Genomic DNA, 18,020 nt, shown 5'->3' with positions numbered 1-18,020 from the left:
AACACCAGGTTATAGTCCAACAGTATTATTTGAAATCACAAGCTTTTGGAGCGCTGCTCCTTCGTCAGGTGAAGTGGAGAGATGCATAAAGACACAGCTTATATAGTCAGAGAATAATGCCAGATGATTACAGGTAATCTTTCTAACTGCCAGTTATCACACCTCGGCAGAGAGATAACCACAGCAATCAAAGGTGTGAATGGTGTCCAAACAGGTCAGTCAGGAAATCATTACATCAAAGAATAGTGAGGTGGGGTCACAAGGGGTCAAATGTTGCAGATGCTGGGGTCTGTATGAAAAACAAAAAACATTTTTTTTGCTGGAAATCACAGCAGGTGTGTAACGAGAACCAGCCAATGATGACTCAAGTCTGGATGACCCTACGTCAGGTGGGGTTACATGTAGCGTGACATGAACCCAAGATCCCGGTTGAGGCCGTCCTCATGAGGGCGAAACTTGGCTATCAGTTTCTGCTCTACGATTTTGTGTTGTCGTGTGTCTCGAAGGCCGCCTTGGAGAATGATCACCCGAAGATCAGAGGCTGAATGTCCTTGACTGCTGAAGTGTTCCCTGACTGGGAGGGAACACACCTGCCTGGCGAATGTTGCGCGGTGTCCGTTCACCCATTGTCGCAGTGTCTGCGTGGTCTCGCTGATGTACCTTGCTCCGGGGCATCCTTTCCTGCAACGTATGAGGTAGACAACGTTGGCCGAGTCACATGAGTATGTACCATGTACCTGGTGGGTGGTGTCCTCACGTGTGATGATGGTATCTGTGTTGATGATCTGGCATGTCTTGCAGAGGTTGCCGTGGCAGGGTTGTGTGGTGTCGTGTTCGCTGTTCTCCTGAAAGCTGGGTACTTTGCTGCGAGCGATGGTCTGTTTGAGGTTAGGCGGCTGTTTGAAGGCGAGTAGTGGAGGCGTGGGATGGCCTTAGTGCGGTGTTCGTCATCATCGATGACATGTTGAAGGCTGCGAAGAACATGGTGTAGTTTCTCCACTCCGGGGAAGTACAGGACGACGAAGGGTACTCTGTTGGTTGTGTCCCGTGTTTGTCTTCTGAGGAGGTCTATGCGATTTTTTGCTGTGGCTCATCGGAACTGTTGATCGACGAGTCGAGCGTCATATCCTGCTCTTACGAGGGTGTCTTTCAAGACTATTGCAAAGAAGCACAGCGAAACCAATGAGACAACCAATGATCTGGAACAGCAGACAAAGGGATCCGCAGTGCAGCAACCGAAGAAGAAAGAGTCAAATTGGACCCCTCCGGAGGGTCATTGCCCTAAGCTTGACATGTATGCTCAAGCTGTCAGGAGATGCTTCAACGCCAGATTCATCAGCCGCACTCACAAGACAGTCCAGAATGTCACCCGAGTGCAACGCAACACCATGCATGCTCTCAAGACCAACCGCAACATCGTCATCAAACCAGCAGACAAAGGAGGAGCCATCATCATACAGAACAGAACGGACTATTGCAAAGAAGCATGACGTTCTCAGCCGAGGGCTCAATTTCTGCCCCACCACCAAAATGGACCCCATCGGTCTCGCAGCAGACACAGAGGAATTCATCAGGAGAATGAGGCTTCGGGATTTCTTCCACAAATCCCAAGATGTCAGCAGCGAACCCAATGAGACAACCAATGATCCAGAACAGCAGACAAAGGGATCCGCAGTGCAGCAACCAAAGAAGAAAGAGTCAAATTTGACCCCTCTGGAGGGTCGCTGCCCTAAGCTTGATATGTATGCTCAAGCTGTCAGGAGATGCATCAATGTCAGATTCATCAGCCGCACTCACAAGACAGTCCAGAATGTCACCCGAGTGCAACAGAACGCCATGCATGCTCTCAAGACCAACCGCAACATCATCATCAAACCAAAGGAGGAGCCATTGTCATACAGAACAGAACGGACTATTGCAAAGAAGCATACCAACAACTGGACAACCAGGAACACTACAGACCGTTACCCGCAGATCCGACCAAAGATCATACCCGCCAACTCAACAGACTGAGCAAGACCTTCGATCCAGACGTTCAAAGCATCCTACGCGCTCTTATCCCACATACTCCCCGCGTGGAAGACTTCTACTGCCTCCCAAAGATACACAAAGCCAACACACCTGGACGTCCTATCGTATCAGGCAATGGAACCCTGTGTGAGAACCTCTCTAGATACATCGAGGGCATCCTGAAACCCATCATACAGGGAACCCCCAGCTTCTGTCATGACACTACAGACTCCTTACAGAAACTCAGCACCCACGGACCAGTTGAACCAGGAACACTCCTCACCACGATGGACATATCGGCACTCTACACCAGTATCCCCCACGATGACGGCATCACTGCGACAGCCTCAGTACTCAACACCAACAGCAGCCAATCTCCAGACGCCATCCCACAACTCATCCGCTTCATCCTTGACCACAATGTCTTCACCTTCGACAACAAGTTCTTTACCTAAATGCACGGAGCAGCCATGGGGACCAAATTCGCACCCCAATACGCCAACATCTTCATGCACAAGTTCGAGCAAGACTTCTTCGCTGCACAGGACCTCCATTCAACGCTATACACCAGATACATCGACAAAATTTCTTCCTATGGACCCACGGCGAAGAATCACTGAAAAGACTACACGATAACATCAACAAGTTCCATCCCACCATCAAACTCACCATGGACTACTCCTCAGAATCGGTTTCATTCTTGGACACACGAATCTCCATCAAAGACAGACACCTCAGCACTTCACTCTACCGCAAGCCCACGGACAACCTCAGGATGTTCCACTTCTCCAGCTTCCACACTAACCACGTTAAAAAAGCCATCCCCTATGGACAAGCCCTGCGAATACACAGGATCTGCTCAGACGAGGAGGAACGCAATGGACACCTACAGACGCTGAAAGACACCCTCGTAAGAACAGGATATGAAGCTCGACTTGTCGATCGACAGTTCCGATGGGCCATAGCAAAAAATTGCATAGACCTCCTCAGAAGACAAACACGGGACACAAACAACAGAGTACCCTTCTTCATCCAGTACTTCCCTGGAGCGGAGAAACTACGCCATGTTCTTCGCAGCCTTCAACATGTCATCGATGATGACGAACACCTCACTAAGGCCATCCTGACACCTCCACTACTCGCCATCAAACAGCCGCCTAACCTCAAACAGACCATCGTTCGCAGCAAATTACCCAGCTTTCAGGAGAACAGCGAACACGACACCACACAACCCTGCCACGGCAACCTCTGCAAGACATGCCAGATCATCAACACAGATACCATCATCACACATGAGGACACCACCCACCAGGTACATGGTACATACTCATGTGACTCGGCCAACGTTGTCTACCTCATACGTTGCAGGATAGGATGCCCCAGAGCATGGTACATCAGCGAGACCATGCAGACACTGCGACAACGGATGAACGGACACCGCGCAACAATCGCCAGGCAGGAGTGTTCCCTCTCAGTCGGGGAACACTTCAGCAGTCAAGGACATTCAGCCTCCGATCTTTGGGTAAGCATTCTCCAAGGTGGCCTTCGAGACACGACAATGCAAAATCGTAGAACAGAAACTGATAGCCAAGTTCCGCACTCATGAGGACGGCCTCAACTGGGATCTTGGGTTCATGTCACGCTACATGTAACCCCACCTGGTGTAGGGTCATCCAGACTCGAGTCGTCGTTGGCTGGTTCTCTCTACACAGAAGCAGCCGGACCTGCTGTGATTTCCAGCAAAAAAATGTTTTTTGTTTTTCATACAGACAACAGCATCTGCAACATTTGACCCCTTGTGACCCAACCTCATTGTAATTTGATGTAATGTTTTCCTGACTGACCTGTTTGGACACCATTCACACCTTTGATTGCTGTGATTATCTCTCTGCCCAGGTGTGATAAATGGCAGTTAGAAAGATTACCTGTAATCATCTGGCATTATTCTCTGACTATATAAGCTGTGTCTTTATGCAGCTCTCCACTTCACCTGACGAAGGAGCAACGCTCCGAAAGCTTGTAATTTCAAATAAAACTGTTGGGCCTAGAAATTCAGTAGGCTGCGCCAGCCATTAGCGCCTTAGGAGGAGTAGATCTCAAGCGCTAGGCGCTTAGCGCCCGGGCGCAGCGCAATCTGCGCCTCGCCCCAACTTCAGTAGACATTTAGCGCCGGCGCAAAGTCATTGCGTCATTTTGTCGTGCAACGCCCTTTGTGTGCCCGGAACCGGAACTTCACTCGCGCCACCCCATTGTGCGCCTGGCGGCCCGAACGACTGTGAAGTGGAACGGTACACAGCCGAGGCGGGCCGCGGGGAGCGGAAATTAAAGGGCACTCCTGCAGTAGAAAAGGCAGCCGTTTTGCAACACTCCTTCTTTGGGAGGAGGAGGAGGAGGAGGAGGAGGAGGAGGAGACAAATACACTAGTCTCGGCCTGTCAAAAAAAACAAATCCACCCTCCCCCTTTAAGAGCTCACCGGAGCCAGAGTGTCTGCCGGCAATCAGCAGCTCACCGCACCTGCCCTGCGCCCAACTTCCGGTGTTAGCACCCCAGGCCTGCCGGCTTAGTGCCTAATGATAGTCGTGCATCGCCTGTTTTAGCGCAGCAGCAACCTCTTAGGGCGATGCAACTCAATATCAGCGAAGTGGCCTCGACTTTGCTCCGGGCGCAAACTTTAGCGGCCGCCCGACTTTACCGCCCCAAAAGTGGCTATAATGAATTTCTAGGCCTTGGACTATAACCTGGTGTTGTGTGACTTCTTACAAGGTAAGAAAAGAAGAGATATTGGACTGTTTGAATTAATACAGGGCCAAAGGGGCTTCAAATCAAAACCCCAGGAAGATTTGGCTAGTTTTAAAAGGCATGTTCAGGCCTGTGGAACCTGTGATAAAGGGGAGATGGGATGGGCCCCCGAAACACAGACAGTTTGAGTATTGGGCCATCAGGGAATGTTCTGGGCCACCCCAGCCTTTACATAAAGAAAATTAAAAACTGTTCCTGCCGAAACTCACAGAGTCACCAAGAACATGAATAAAACAATACATGCCAACAGTCAACAAAAGAAAACATGGCCTCAGCAGGAAAAGACAATCAAACAGCAGTTTAAAACCAATCAGAAAGATTTCCAAAATGCTTTACACATTTTAAACTGATTTCAAGGCAATCACAAAACCAATTAAAAGCCAATTAAAGATAGATGGACCACCAAATCTCATTGAGGATTTAAAACATATAAAAAAAATGAGCCTGCCAAAATTAACATAAGAATCAGAGATTTGGTGGTCAGATAAGCCAGGCCTCCAACCATTATAATTGAGGCCTGCTTGTTCAGTAAGATCAGAGCACACATTCAGCAACAGTTCGACAAAGGCAAGACAGCACGGTAACATCCAGGAGAGATCAACATCATCGTTGCATTCGAAAGAAAGTACAGTTCAATCAGTGACTTGAAGAAAGAAGAAAGAAACAGATGGAAAAGGAAAGCCGCGGCAACCAAGGCCTCAAGAAACCAACAACTACCAATATTACCACCAACCAGGTAATATTGGGCCACCGCGACCAACGAGAAACCAACCACCGAGAATTCGAAAATCACAAACTTGTTTCCACTCTACAGGCTAGTCTGACTTACACCTGGGTAAGATTTGACACAAAAGATCCTAAAAACTTTACCTAACCAAAGAAAATTGAGTTCTTACCTGATAAATCCAACTACGCAGCTAATCTCATCAGCGGACAAACCCAGACGGAAGACCCAACGCAGGTGCAGTCTTCCACCAAGTCCGGGGTACGGCAGGCCCCAACCACCACAACTAAAGAGAACCCCAAAATCGTGAACCTCTACAATCTGTCAATAAAGTCGTTTGGTGAGCATTTCCTGGTCCTCTGGAATTCAGCCTAGTTAGGATAATGGGGTTGGGAGGGTAAGGGATTTTGTATATTGTAATTCTCCCTTGCATATTCCGAGTGTTCCCCACCCTTTTAGAGTTATTGTATTGTATATTTTCCTGTCTCAAAATAAGAATCTCAGTTCTTTTGACCAACCCAGGTGTCTGTTGCAATTTCATTACAACCCCCAAATAAGTCCAAAGTCTAGAACCAAAGGAGTGGGAGTGATTTGAACCGCTCAGGGAGTCAGAGGTAAAGCTGACTACACACACCACCCCTTACAGTAATGGCGACCGTGGCAGGACATTGGCAAAAGGTATGTAAAGCAATAGACCCTGTGTTTGATGAAAGAACGAAGATGGAAGAGAGGATTTCCTCTTACGTTTTTGAGAAGGTGAATATCACCAAGAAATGGGTGAACAGTCTGTTACGTGCTAGGCATCCCATGGACGCTGTAGCCAAATGGATTGAGAGCAAGGATAATAAGAAGTCGGTAGAGAAAGCCATCTGGTTGGTCTGTGCCCTACGATAGATCCAGCTTTTAGATCAGCATGTTAAAGCATTGATAGCAGAGCTGCAGGAGGCAGCCAAACTGTCTCAGGCAAGAGCTATAGCAGGGGAAGAACTATTGCAAGAATTAAAAGCCCAAAATGAAGAGAAATTACAGCTAGTAGAGAAACACAAGAACAGGCATGAGTATTTTCGGTATCAAATCACCGAGGCAAAAGGAAATGAGCTCGTACTGAAAGAGGAGAACGCTCGCCTAACCAGACAGTTAAAAGAACAGGTGGAAAAGTTCAGAGATTTGAAAGCAGCTTATCAAGTAGCAAGCACAAGGGAGTTTGAAGCGGGAGATCACGGCCCCTGTCAAAAGCAGATAGAGAGTTTATAACTTGCTCTGTCCAGGGCAAAAGGCATGGTATGCCTAGTAAGCCCGGGTGCAGCCCGGGTAGACCTGGAAGTAGAAGTAGAAACTGTGCAGATGTCACCTGTGGCGCCGGGGAACAACTTGGTTGGGTAGCAGGAGGGACAAGCAATCTGTTGGGAGGACAGGGAGGAGTTCACACCACCGCCACCTGTGGCACCAGGATTTGACTCAATTTGGCAGCAGGATGAGGTGGGCAAACAAATGCAGGAAAGGTCGGAGCCGGGGCCGATGTGCCCGGCTCGACAGCAAAAGTTTGGCCCACCTGGGGTTGGTGGGGCGCAGGGACCTCTTGAAAGCCAGTTCGTGATTCCCTATGGGACCCAACAGCTTAGGGCTATGGTAAGCCACTTGAGTAAAGTCACCCACAAGGGAGACCGCTCAGTCCACTTTATGGAAGTGGAACAAGCAGTAGGCATTAATGAGTGCGACGACTCAGAAATGGCCAAGATGCTTCTGTTCACCTTAGATGGCAAGCTGTACCAGTCCCTCTCTGCTGAGTGCAAGGAGGAATAGGGAGGGTACGCTGCCATCCAGGATCAAGTTCTGGGAGCGTTGGGGATGGAGTAGACTACACAGGCTTTCGCAGACACGCTGTGGCCTGTGTACAGGAGTGCCTGTAATGGGGATCTCGACCGGGCTAACCTGAACCAGGATGAGCTGGCTCACTGGCTACAAAGTCTGGTGGCAAACAGCTTGCCATGGATCAGAGCCAAGGCTGAGCTGTGGTTTGACCCAAAGGGCCCCCAAGTCACCGAGGAGACAGTGGTCAGACAACTGGCCCTGGCTTACCGCAATGGTAGGGGGTTAGAAGAACCACAGGCAAAGGGGAAAGTTCACGAGTTAAAACCCAGCCAGGGTTAGAAGGAATGGCACCAGGAAGGGGGTAAACCTTCCGATACGATGCGTAACTGCTTCGGGTGCAGGAAGAGTGGACATTGGAGAAGGGACTGTAGAAACCCTTGGAAGGATAGTGCAGGAAAGAATTCCCCAGCTCCTGCCCCAAAGACAGAAACACCGACCTCTTCCCCGCAAAGTTGATTCGTAAGTAGCTGCATTTCGAGTTTTGTTGGCTGGCCCAGGGAGGGTAGCCACAGCCACGGGTGCTTTACCTCCATTTGCCCCACCTAACACAGACTTATGACTGGAGCCAGCACAGCCTGTCTATCTGTGTCCCCTTGAGTACACTGTATGGAAAAGACCGCTTGTTAAGATGGAAGTGGAAAAGGTAAAAGGGACCTATCTGTTGGATTCGGGAGCTTCGAGCACCATAGTCTACTCAGATAACCCCGCTATCTCACCTCTGTCTAACGGGGTCCCCTACAGCTTAGTGGGGTTCACTGGTAATGAGCAGGTTGGCTCGTTCTCTATCCCGCTGTCCATTCATTTGGGAGCACTCCACACCAAGTGGACTTGTGTTTTAATAAAGTGGGAGCCGGAAGGTAAAGGGATCCTGGGGGCTGATTTTATTATAGGCCACAGGATTCTAGTGGATCTCAGGAACCACTGTCTGTGGGGAACATGCACTGGCAAAGAAGGTGAAGTGGCAGTTATTGCAGGGAAACAGGAAAGGGGACTTAGTGTACCCTAAAACCCAAGGAGGGTTACGACCTTGAGCAAATGGTCAGTAACACTCCAGTGGAGAACGAGGCATTTGTGCGAGCACACCTCGGCGCATTTGCCACTCACAAGCATAATTGTGGGAGATGAACGGGGTCAAAGTAAGTGTAGATGGGGACCCCATGACCCGACCACAAAAGCAGTATAATTTCCCCAAAGAGGCGGAGGCAGACATGGAAACGGCCATGACCTCTCTGGTCAAACAGGGGATATTGAGACCAATAGCCACCCATGTGAACTCTCCACTGTGGCCGGTTAGGAAAGCGGACAATTCCTGGAGAGCCACGGTGGACTATCGGGTACTCAATAGGAACATCCCCGCCTGTGCACCCACGGTCGCAGCTGTCGCCGACCTTATTGGAAGTTTTCCAGCCTCCGTGACCACCTTGACGGTTGTAAGGGTTTTTCGCTCGCTGAGGTCTCTCTCTCTCTCGCTCTAGAGGCCTCTCTCTCTTGCACAGTAATACACCGAGTGGTTCAACCCACTCACCCCTTAGGTCCTATACACTGGACTTTGAGGCAGGGACTACAATGCAGAGAATACTCTATAGGCCAAGTTTAATGAAACAAAATGAAATTTTATTGCATAAAGGAAAAATTGAATGTAAGCCAATAAGGTACATGGGAGGGAAAAACAAATCATAATACAGTACTAACCAATATATCCACAGGCATATTATACTTTACAAGGTTCACCATGAAATAGGGAAACACACGGAACATCGAGGGACAACAACTCATTGTTAATTATCCCCTAAAATGCCCACCCCCTAAACCTAGCTAAATTAGATTATGAGGGGCCAGAAACATGCTCACCAATCCAAAACTGCGGCTGGGTTGGGGTTCTTTACTTGGTGCTCTCTCTCGGGCCTGCCGTTGTCATGTGGTCATTGGGCTGTAGGCGCAGCGGGCTGCCCAAGCTAATGGCGTCTCGGCCACCTTAATTCAGCAGGACTCGCCGTCCATCGTTTCGTCCACCGGCTGTCTTCTCGGTGCTCCTTCATGCGACGATGGTGGTCACAGTCTCGATTTCTCCGTGCTCCTGCATACGACGCTGGTGGCTACCCGTTCTGTAAGGCATTTCGTTTTCATCCTCTTCGTCAACTGTCTTCTCGTCTCATCAACGGCCCGGGGTTTTTGTCGATGATCTCCCGATAACTACCCCTTTTGCGATACGACCTGCTGTGGAAGCAGAGCTGGAAGGGCTGGAATGTTCAGGGGTACTGTCCAAGGTGGACTGGAGCGAGTGGGCCACACCCATTGTTCCTCTCATGAAGCGTTCATTGAGCAACAAGCCGGGAGAACCTGGGAAGGTTCGCATCCGTGGCGATTTCAAGATCACTGTTAATCCGGTTCTTCACACGGTGCAATATCCGCTTCCGCGGATTGAAGATATCTTCACTTCGCTGTCTGGCGGGAAACACTTCACCAAGATAGACCTGGTGCAGGCGTACCTACAGATGGAAGTTGATGAAGCGTCACGCCAGTATCTCACGATCAACACACATAAGGGCTTATATTGGTATAATAGACTGGTTTTTGGAGTGGCATCGGCTCCGGCGATTTGGCAAAGGGCCATGGAGCAGGTATTGCAGGGAATCCCAGGCACACAATGCTACCTGGACGACATCCTGATTACAGGAGATGACGATAAGGATCACCTCGCGAATTTGGAGCAGGTGCTCATCAGATTGAAAGAATATGGGCTCAGAGTTAATCGCCAGAAATGTGAGTTCTTTCAAAAGCGAATCTCGTACTGCGGCCACGTCATTGACCAGGAGGGGCTCCATAAGTCACCTGACAAGATCGAAGCTGTTGTAAAAGCTCCTGCACCGGAAAATGTATCCCAGTTGAGGTCGTTCCTTGGGTTGGTTAACTATTACCACAAGTTTCTTCCAAATTTATCCACGGTGTTACACCCGCTAAACACTCTTTTGCAAATGGGAATACCATGGAAGTGGAGCGATGATTGTAAGCGGGCTTTTCAAAAGAGCAAGGCACTGATCACCTCTAAGGAAGTGTTGGCTCACTTTAACCCAACGCTGCCTATTCGCTTAGCTTGTGATGCTTCTCCATATGGTATCGGGGCAGTGCTCTCACATAAGTTTCCAAATGGCTCGGAAAGGCCAGTCGCGTTCGCATCCAGATCATTGACCTCCGCTGAGTGCAACTATGCTCAGATTGATAGGGAGGCTCTCAGCCTCGTGTGGGGAGTTAAGAAATTTAACCATTACCTGCAAGGCCAAAAGTTTACGCTGCTGACAGATCACCAGCCGTTGGTTTCCATCTTCAACCCTAAGAAGGGTGTTCCGGTAATGACGGCGCAGAGGCTTCAGAGATTGTCCCTTTTCCTAGGGGCACATCAATATGATATTGAATTCAAAGGTACAAAGCAACATGGTAATGCTGATGGGCTGTCGCGCCTGCCACTACCTACAGCGGAAGAGGCACCGGCAGTTGACCCTGTCGAGATATTTCACTCGACCATGATCGAATGCTTACCAGTCACCAATGTGGGTATTGAGAGAGAGACCCGAAACGACCCGACACTGTCTCGGGCCTACGACTTGACAGTGAAGGGATGGCCAGCACATGGCGAACCACTGTTACCAGCATTCTCAGCTAGACGAGAACAGCTGTCCGTATGTCAAGGAACATTGATGTATGGAACAAGGGTGATTATTCCTCCTAAATTAAGGGAGAGAGTTCTGAAAGAATTGCATGAAGGTCATCTGGGGGGAATCAAGATGAAAAGCCTTGCTAGGGCTTATGTGTGGTGGCCAGCTATCGACAAACAAATAGAGGATCTGACTAAAAGCTGCTCATGGTGCCAGAAAGTTCAAAATACACCTCCAATTGCACCGCTGCATCCGTGGGAATGGCCTTCAACCCCATGGCAACGTGTGCATATCGACTTTGCAGGTCCATTCATGGATTCCATGTTTTTGATAGCAGTAGACCCACATTCTAAATGGCCAGAAGTGATTAAGATGTCGACCACTACCTCTGAGAAGACGATCACAGTTCTAAGAACCATATTTGCAAGGAATTGGTTGCCGGAACAAATATGTTCAGACAACGGACCACAGTTCGTGTCAGAAGAATTCCAGAAATTCATGAAAAAGAATGGGGTGAAACACTATACATCTGCCCCATATCATCCGGCTATAAATGGGTTGGCCGAGAAATTTGTACAAACGTTCAAAAAGGCGATTAAGACCATGAGCGAAGACCATATTCCACTACAACACAAGGTGGACAATTTCCTGATGGCGTATCGAAACGCCATGCATACAGTGACAAATCAAAGCCCTGCCATAATGTTTTATAACAGAAGGTTGCGGTCCCGGTTGGATTTGTTAAAACCTAATGTGCGAAGGGAAGTCGAAAACAAGCAATTCCAGCATGTAAATAACAAGGCCACTCGTAGTTTTTAAATAGGACAACCAGTGTTGGCCAGGGACTATAAGGATGATAAATGGCAATCCGGAACAATTCGTGCCCGACAAGGACCCTTGATGTACAAAGTAGACGTTGGGGAGAACGTAATACGACGTCATGCTGACCAACTTGTGGAATCGAGAACAAGGGTCGACCCCATGTCTATGGCAGAGACACCAGTTGAAGAATTTATTGAGCCTGTAGCATCTACCTCAGACTCGAACGTACATGATGATGTTCAATCCATAGGAGATCAAATGGATGAGTCATCCCAGCAACGAGAACCAGAGACCCCTGAAAGGCGTTATCTGGCCCGGATCAGGAGGCCTCCTCAGAGACTGAATCTTTGAACAGTTTTGTGTGAAAATTGTATATATGTTATCCATGTAATGTTTAATTTGGGGTGCACACTGTTAAGCTAAAAGGGGAGGGATTGTAGTGTATGTAACCTGTACCACCTTAAGAGGATACCTTAAGGTGATGGACTACTTTTTGATGGCTCCTGTACATTGTTGTACCGGTGGTGACCACACCGGTATATAAACGCTGCGGAGCATAGTGTATCCCAGTTCAGCCCTGACCCTCAATCACTAAAGACCTGTTTAATTATTTCTGTAGTCTGTGTCCTGTTATTCAGCATAACTACATTTGAAAACATAGACTCAACATCAGTTGTTGGCTCTTTTGCACCCGGCTTAATTAGTTTAAACTGGTTTACGTGAAACCATTTAGTGCGTCGGGCCACCTCCGCTGTGCAAGTCGTGGGGACCGGTGTGCCTTGTACCGGTTCCCGTCCAGCCTTGTCTATGGCTCTCTCTCCAGCGCGGATGTTCAGACCCAGGAATTTTACATCCTGCTGGCCGACCCGCGCCTTCCTTGGTTTCACCTTGAAACCCCTTTTTCCTTTCTCACCCGTACTCGCTCCCCAGAGACAGTGACTTCTAAGATCCACGAGAATCCCGCTAAGAAATCGAACCCAAGGATCCCTTTTCCACCCTCCACCTCGCACTTCATCAGTACGCACTTCCACGTGGTGCGGAGTGGTCCTAAATGAATGGAGAGAGGGATGGAGAATGCGCCAGCCTTTTCTTTGCCCATGAAGCCCGACAGAATGTATGGAACCCCGGTGAACAGAGGTGAGGTGGTAGGGTTAGCTGTGTGGATCACGGTGCATGATGCCCCTGTATCCAACAGATAAGTCCCCTTTTCCTTCTCTACCTCCATCTCCACGAGGGGTCGTCTCCATAAATCATATCGCAGCGAACACAGGTGAATGGGCTGCGCTGGCTCTAGTCATTGGGGTGAAACGGTCGGGGCTGCGGGAACGACAGGACCAGTGGTGACTGCTACCCTCCCCTGCGAGATCATAAGAGACTGCATTGTCTCTAAAATTGACTCTATCGCAGCGGGATCCATAGCTGCACCGGTTCCCTTTTCTGGGACAGGGGCTGCGGCTTGGACCTGGACTCGTGCTGGGGCGGCGGTCTGGGCTTGGGCTTGGGCTGTGGGAGATCTTCCCTTATTATCCTTCCACGGATTTTTACAGTCCCTGCACCAATGGCCATCCTTCCCACACCCGTAGCAATTGAGCTTGGCTTGGGGAGGGCGATTCCCCTCCTGATGCCACTCCTTTTTACTTGGGGCTGTGGGTTTTGCCTCATGCACTTTTCCCTTAGAGGGAGGTGCCTCCTGACCCCAGCAATTCTTATATGCAATGGTGAGCTGTCGGAGCACTGTCTCCTCTGTGGCACCGGGACCTTGGGGGTCAAACCAAGATTTGGCTTGGGCCTGTATCTGCGGTAAGCTGTTGGCAACCAGGCAGCGGAGCCAATGAACCCGCTGGACATTGTTCATTGCGGCCCATTCAGGCATGCCCGGACAGCTGCGCCGATACACTGGCCACAGCCTTTCTGCGAAAACCCGTGGGGGTTCTCCAGTTAGCTGCACAGTCCCTTCCACACGGAGGAACGGATTGCCATCGTCCACTCCCATAACCTCCAGGACCTCGTCCCGGAGTTCCTCATACCCTCTCTGCCCCCTCTTACTCCCATCTGAGAGACACTGAAGGATTGTGCTATCCAGGGAGAATAGCAACATCTTAGCCTGTTCTGGACTGTCACAGTCATTGACGGCGGCTGTCTGCTCTATCTCCCTGAAATGGACTGAGGAATCTCCCTTCTCGGAGAGTTTTGGAAGGTGGCTCACTATCGCTCTGAGTTGTTGGGCACTGTGGAGCAACACGATTTGGTTCAGGAGGGGTCCGTCAGCGCCATTTGCGTCGACGGGACCGTACCTCTGGTGCCGAGTAGGACACATTGGTGCCGGCTCAAGCTTCACTACCGGGGATTGTTCTTCCTTCGGTTCTACCTCGGCTTACTTCCCTTCTACCACCGCCCCCCTTCGGGCCAAACCTCACTATAGCTCGGCGGTGCTGAGGGTTCAGTGGCTGGTGCCACAACTACTTCGCGTGGAATCGGTCTTTTGGATTCCTTCAGGAAGTCTATGTGACTTGCTTTTGGGCTTATGAGGCATACCATGCCTTTTGCCTTCACCAGGGCCATTCTTAAGTCTTCTAATGCCTTCTGGCAGGGGCCGTGGTCTGCGCTCTCAAACCCGTTCTCAATGGCCAGCTTGTAAGCTGCCTTAACCTCTACTACTCTCTCCTCCTGCGCTCTCAGCTGTTGTGCGAGGCGGGATTTTTTCTCCCGTATTCTCGCTTCATGAAACTTTGCCTCAGTGACCTGACATTCCAGGTACTCTATTTTAACCTGATGTTGGCTGGCGATAGTTTGGTGTTCCTGATTCAGCGCATGGAGCGCTGCGATCAGCTTTTCCCCACCCATGGCCTTTTCCTCTATTTCTGAAGCCTGGGTTTTGATCTTGGCTGCCTGCGCTGCAACGACTCTGTCCAAAATCTGGACTTGTCTTTTGTAGCACATCAGCCACACTGCCTTCTCTACTGACTTTTTATGTTCTTTACTCTCTGTCCACCTGATGGCTACGTCTACTGGGCGCCCATCCAGTAAGAGATCGGAAATCCACTGCTTAGTGAGATTTACCTTACCAAAAACATAATCCGCTATCCTCTCATCCATAACATTTCGTCCATTTAAACCTGGGTCTAATACATTGCAATCCTGCTGCCAATGTCCTGCCGTGGTCGCCATTTTCTGTGAGGGGTTTTCGATCGCCGAGGTTTCTCTCTCTCTCGCTCAAGAGGCCTCTCTGCACCGAGTGGTTCGACCCACTCACCCCTTAGGTTCTATAAACTGGAATTTGAGGCAGGAACTACAATGCAGAGAATACTCTATAGACCAAGTTTAATGAAACAAAATGAAATTTTATTGCATTAAGGAAAAATTGAATGTAAGCCAATAAGGTATATGGGAGGGAAAAACAAATCATAATACAATACTAACCAATATATCCACAGGCATATTATACTTTAGAAGGTTCACCATGAAATAGGGAAACACACGGAACATTGAGGGACAACAACTCATTGTTAATTACCCCCTAAAATGCCCACCCCCTAAACCTAGCTAAATTAGATTATGAGGGGCCAGAAACATGCTCACCAATCCAAAACTGCAGTTGGGTTGGGGTTCTTTACTTGGTGCTCTCTCTTGGGCCTGCCGTCGTCACGTGGTCGTTGGGCTGTAGGCGCAGCGGGCTGCCCAAGCTAATGGCGTCTCGGCCACCTTAATTCAGCAGGACTCGCCGTCCATCGTTTCGCCCACGGGCTGTCTTCTCGGTGCTCCTTCATGCGACGATGGTGGTCACAGTCTCGATTTCTCCGTGCTCCTGCACACGACGCTGGTGGCTACCCATTCTGTAAGGCGTTTCGCTTTCTTCCTCTTCGTCAACTGTCTTCTCGTCTCGTCAACGGCAAGGGGTTTTTGTCGATGATCTCCCAATAACTACCCCGGGTCTTGTCTTCTTCTTCCGAGTCCGAAAAGGCTTTCTTCGGACCCCCGAGCAATCTCTCGTAAATGATCTGCCCTGGTCTCTCCCGATGCTGATGCTCCTCAATGGCTACCGAAACCCAATGATCTCTGATCCGAATTCCCCCTCAACGCTACCCCAGGACTCCAGTTATACTTTTCATGGAGGCCCTTATCTCCCGCCATATCAAGGTTAGCCTTTGTTTAACTTTTGGTGGGCTTGTAGCACAGCGGGGTAGTCTTTGTGTTTAAAGTACCTTCGGGATGGCCGGTAACTGCCATCTCTGGTCTGGAATGACCTTGTATTGTCTTTAATGGGTCTTGATGTTTCCTCTTTGAATATGAAGCTGTTTCCCTTTGTCTGGGTAAACATTTTTATGGCCTTTATCTACAGGCTGATCTGATTGGATCTGTATCCAATTAATATGTATTGGGTTCTGTCTGGTTGCATTTTCTGCGAAACTGTGTTCCAGAACTGACTGTGGGCTGAATTCACAAAAGCTGTCTGTGGACTGCAGGAACCATTTTAAAATGTCCAAAAAGCTGGTCACGGGGTCTGGCGGCCATTTTGTGTGCCCCTTTTTTCTGGGCTTCTTTTAAAACAGTCTTTTAAAAATTAAGGCCTTTGCTGCCAATAGACCATTATAGGACAATGTTCAATTTGGCGAATCCTACACGGTGCTGGATATTTCCAATGGGTTTTGGTCCATCCCTCTATGGAGAGAGGACCAGTACAAGTTCGCCTTCATGTTTAAGGGCCAACAGTACACCTGGAACTGCCTACCACAGGGGTTCCAAAGTAGCCCCAGCATCTTCCACCATTGTATGGCAGATTGCTTAAAAGGCTTCAACCGACCCCGACAGTTAGTCCAGTATGTGGATGACCTGCTCCTATTCACTGATGAATGAGAGGCACATGGTCCACTACTGGCTGAACTGCTGGTGTTGCTCAAGCAGGAAGTTTTTAAGTTAAACCCCAAGATGGTACAGATCGGCCAAAAGGAAGTAAAGTTCCTAGGGCTGGCTGTAGGAGCATGGGAAAGGGCCATAGATAAAGCCAGAAGGGAAGCAGTACAGGAGTTACCAGCCCCCAATACAGTGACAGGAGTGAGATCTTTTCTAGGGCTAACAGGGTACTGCAGAGATTTTATTGAAGATTACGCCACCACAGCAGCCCCTCTGCTCCGACTCCGACACAAGGGAGTGGAGTGGGTTTGGGATGAGGGTTGCGAGGCAGCATTTGTAAGCCTCAAGCAAAATCTGCAGACCGCACCAGCTCTAGGGGCCATTGATGGGGAGAAAGAGTTTTTCTTGAAGGTAGCAGCCAGCGGGGACAGTCTGAGTGCAGTGCTGCTCTAGGAGCGGCACAGTCAGCTGAGACCGGTGGTTTACTCCTCCAGGATACGCATGGATGTGGAGAAGGGCTATTCCAACTGTGAGAGGCACCTCCTCGCCACTCACTGGGCTGTGAAAAGATCATTGATCTTCACAGGCACCTCGCCCATCACCCTCCTCACCCATCGCACGCCCACCCAGATGCTCCTAGATGGGAGAATTAAAGATGGACAGTGAGAAGTGCCTGCATTGCTCGCTGGACCCTGCTTCTCTCCCAGATTGATTTAAGGGTGAAAGGTCTCTGCGAGCTAAGGCTCGCAGCCAAATTGATTTATCCAGGGACGGCCCACCGGTGTTCCATTGAAGGAGTATGGGAAGTCAACATCGGTTTTCGGGCCGGGATACACCCCACAGGCCGCAAAATCTATGTGGACAGTTCCAGCACAGCATCTGCTGGGAAACGACTCACAGAGTGTGGAGTTTATGACCCAGGAGCAGACATTGCCCTGACAATTAAACTCCCCAGCACCATGAGCGCCCAGCATGCTGAACTTTCCACGGTAGTGTATGTGGTTACACACCCAGAGCGATTCCCTACCCCATACACGATTTGCTCGGACAGCATGTTAACGTGCAATACCTGGCTATCTGGTCCCGTCGGGGATACACCTCCGCCGACGGGAGACCCCTGGCAATCAAGCCTCTGCTGGTGAAAATCATGACAGCCATAGGGAAAGAAGGGAAGGTCTATAGCCATAAGGTTAAGGCCCAGTCGAAGTCAGAACCCAACGTTCTTAGCTGTATCCAATGCGGGAAGTGTTCTCACGATGGGGACACCCACAGTATGTGGAGTCTGACC

Source organism: Somniosus microcephalus, chromosome 1, assembly GCF_052327205.1.
Source record: "Somniosus microcephalus isolate GS21.2 chromosome 1, FLI_Smic_1.0, whole genome shotgun sequence".
Lineage (NCBI taxonomy): Eukaryota > Metazoa > Chordata > Chondrichthyes > Squaliformes > Somniosidae > Somniosus > Somniosus microcephalus.
The sequence above is the reverse complement of the archived record's forward strand: the minus strand, read 5'-3'. Positions refer to the sequence as shown.